This window comes from Octopus bimaculoides, chromosome 3 (genome assembly GCF_001194135.2).
Source record: "Octopus bimaculoides isolate UCB-OBI-ISO-001 chromosome 3, ASM119413v2, whole genome shotgun sequence".
NCBI classification, from domain to species: domain Eukaryota; kingdom Metazoa; phylum Mollusca; class Cephalopoda; order Octopoda; family Octopodidae; genus Octopus; species Octopus bimaculoides.
This window is the reverse complement of record NC_068983.1, coordinates 80,373,222-80,377,242: the sequence shown is the minus strand read 5'-3', so window position 1 is coordinate 80,377,242 and position 4,021 is coordinate 80,373,222. Positions and strand designations below refer to the sequence as shown.

General features: G+C 34.7%; 1 protein-coding gene across 2 annotated transcripts in view; it reads right to left on the bottom strand.

Annotated features, from left to right (window-relative positions):
* LOC106876009 (cyclin N-terminal domain-containing protein 1) overlaps positions 1 to 4,021 on the bottom strand; it is a 92,898-nt gene that overhangs the window by 76,207 nt on the left and 12,670 nt on the right. The gene's annotated exons all lie outside the window — the stretch shown is intronic.

The following is a 4,021-nucleotide window of genomic DNA, read 5'->3' as shown; positions in this document are numbered from 1 at the left end:
ATATATGCATATATATATATATACGTATATGTACATACCTATATCTATACGTATATATATATATATATAAGCATACGTGGGCACAGGACGTCATAAAACAAGTACAACAAAAAATATGAAGCACGAGTACATGGAACATGAACTATTCTTTTGAACAACGAAAGACACGAATGGAAAACAAAACAAACAACATAAAGAACGACCCTTCATCAGTTGTTGGCAGTTTTTCTAGTCCCACGTTGTAGTTGGAACAAGGACGACGTGTTCTTGTTTGTCTCCTGTCCACGCTTGATTTACGTGTTTGCCACCACAACCTCGTTTAGGCTTAGCAACACTTCCTGTTTGTTTTCACTGTCCTGCTTGCGTTACCTATTTTGATCTTTCGCAAAAATCCCAAATTTTATTTAATTTGCTTTGTGGGAGCAACTGTTTCATCGAAAGCGTATATTGATGTTAAACGCTCGAAATACGAGACTAGAAAAACAGCCAATAACTGATGAAGGGTCGTTCTTTATGTTGTTTGTTTTGTTTTCCATTTGTGTCTTTCGTTGTTCAAAAGAATAGTTCATGTCCCATGTATTTATGCTTCGTATTTTTTTGTTGTACACGTTTTATGATGTCCTGTGCCCACGAATGCTTATATTATATATACGTATAGATGTAGGCATGTACATATACATATGCATATATGCATATATATATATATATATATATATATATATATATATATATACATTATATACATATTATATATATATACATACATACATCTGTAGATACATATACATACACTCACACACACACATATACATACACACACACACACACACACATATGTACACAATCCACTCTGTGGAGTGGCTGGTGTTAGAAATGGCATCCAGCTGTAAAAACTATGCCGAAACAGACAGTGAAGCACGGTGCAAACTACTGCCTAGCCAGCTCCTATCAAACTATCTAACACATGCCAGCATGCAAAGTGAACATTAAGTGTTGATGATGATGATGATGATGTGTGTGTGTGTGAGGGTGTAAACATATATATTTATATTTGTATACATCCATATATATACATATGTATATACATATATGAGCATACACACACATGCATACATGTGTGCACACATACATATACTTTGTAGGAGCTTTAATACAATCCATTTTCAATAATATCTATGAAACAGTTTCTGATGAAAGAAATATATAAGTAATTTTCATTGTTATTGCTGTGATTGTGTATTATCTACACAAATATTAAAGAATCAATATAGTAGAAGAAACCTATTAGATGAAAATGTTCAAAATTATTCTGAAAACATTTCTGAAATCATTAAAAAAGTATTATCCGTTTTTGTGTTCCATGTTATTTTTTAAATTCCTCTTTCAACGTTGATATTTTGTTTATAAATTAAGACACACACATATATGATATTGCAATACATTAAACATGTAACAACAGAGAGCTGCTAAAAATGTTAGTTCATATTGATATAATAATAAATTCTAATCTAGATCAGAATTTCCCAACCATTTTTTTACGCTTGGGGAATCCTTGAACTACCTTTTGTGTCCCTGTGAATCACTACACACAAATATGTATTTTTATTAATTATTTTTTTATTATTAATTTTTTTTTTAATCTTTCCCATAAAGTTAAACAAATCATTAAACTATCTTAGATAGATTTGGCACCGATTATATCATCAGATACCACATTGAAATTTTGAGAAAGTTTCCAATAATCAGGCTCTTGCTTTAATTCAATTTCCCTTATTCCTGAAGATGTCATATTTTCTTCACAGCCTCCCTTAACTACCAACAGATGCCAGGATTTTTCCACCTTCAGGAATATGCAGTGCATGTATTATAAAATTGTGAATATAGAATTAAACATAAAAATAACTCAAAAATGCATTTCCATCTAATTAACGTGTGTGTGTGTGTGTGTGTGTGTGTGTGTGTGTGTGTGTGTGTGTGTGTGTGTGTGTGTGTGTGTGTGTGTGTGTGTGTGTGTGTGTGTGTGTGTGTGTGTGTGAGAGAGAGCGTGTGTGAAGGTGCGAGGCCTAATGATTAGGGTGTTGCACTTATGATTGCTAAATTGCAGGTTTGATTGCTAGACTGGGTGGTGCATTGTGTTCTTGAGCAAAACACTTCCTTTCATGTTGCTCTGTGGGTGGAAGGGTGGCAGAATTATTTGGCATGTCGGCACAAATGCTTCATGACATATCTTCCAGCTCTCTACATTCTAAGTTCAAATCCCACCAGCTTGGAGAAGACAGTGGGAAACCACTTCTGTATTCAACCCAAATTTAGTCATAGTAGCCAAAGTTCCAGTAATCTACTTGATGGCAACAATGCTCCACATGTAATAGTCCAATGGATTGAGATCTGGGGAATTAGGAGGCCAAATGCTAGGTGTTATGTGATCATGAAAATTTTCAGCCATCCATTCCTGTGTTACTACAGCCATGTGTGATAGTGCAGAGTCTTACTGAAACACATATGGCCTTCCATTGCATATACTGTCTATCCAAGGCTTAACAATTATTTCCAGGACCTCAAAGTAGGCAGCAGAGTTAACACTAAGACCTTGTGGAAAGAAGTAAGGAGACATCACATGTCCTTCATTGTTGACAACCCCTAAAATCATGACAGTTGAAGGAAATTTTGTATGCATAACACTTGGAACTTCAGAACGGTCTGCACATAACCATCTGTCATTTCTTCTGTTAACTTTTTGTTCTTGGTCAAAGCTTTTCTCATTTGAGAAAATCCAAATCAAATCTTCTTCTGCTGGATTTTTCAGTTTGTTTAAGAGCCTTTTAGATCTGATGTAGTAATTTTCTTTTGTTTTTCTGACAAATTGACCTTTCTTCATCATATATGACTTCCATCTGATGTCTTCGTGGACAACATTTCTGACTGTTCCTTCTGACACATGGAGATCTTTTGCAATTGGCCTCATGGACTTTCTGGGATTGTAATCAATGGTCTGTTGAACTTGCTGGATAAATTCAGATGTTCTGATGATTTCAGAGCATTTAGAATGCTTTTTATGCTTTGATACTGGTGATACTTTTCCATCTTCAGTCTCTAGTTCCTTACAAACTTTGTAGATGAAAGATCTAGCAACTTTTAAAATTCGAGATATTTCTAGATCACTATGCTCAGCTTTTATAACCACAATAACAGCATGACTCTTCATTTCTTGAGTAAGGTGAGAGTCTGCCATTATTATTTTCTGAAACAAAGATCATACAGAGTTAGCAAAAAATGCAGCATTGACCCAAAAAAGGTATGTCTTCAGATACCTTACGCACCGTGTATATATATACATATATATACATACATATATATATACATATACATACATATATACATATATATGTATATAAATACATATATACATATATATATATATATATATATATATATATATATACACACATATACATAATAGGTGCAGGTGTTACTGTATGGAAAGTAGCTTGCTTACCAACCACATGGTACTGGGTTCAGTCCCACAGTGTGGCACCTTGGGCAAGTGTCTTCTACGATACCCTCAGGCTGACCAAAGCCTTGTGAGTGGATTTGGTAGACAGAAACTAAAAAGCCCATCGTATATATATATATGTATATGTATATGTATATGTATATATGTGTGTGTGTGTGTATGTTTGTGTGTCTGTGTCTGTCCCCCCACCATCGTTTGACAACCGATGCTGGTGTGTTTACGTCCCTCCCTGTAACTTAGCATTTCGGCAAATAGACCAATAGAATGAGTACTAGACTTACAAAGAGTAAGTTGTGGGGTAGACTTGTTTGACTAAAGCTGGTGCTCCAGCATGGCTGCAGTCAAATGACTGAAACAGATAAAAGAATATACATATATATATATATGTTAAACCATCTTTCAAATGTTAAACCATCTTTCTTTCCTTCCCTGAGCGTCTGCTAATACTTTACAAGTACCATGTCCTCGCGTTGTTGCTTTTTTGCGTTTGTTCTTCTTTTTGGGATT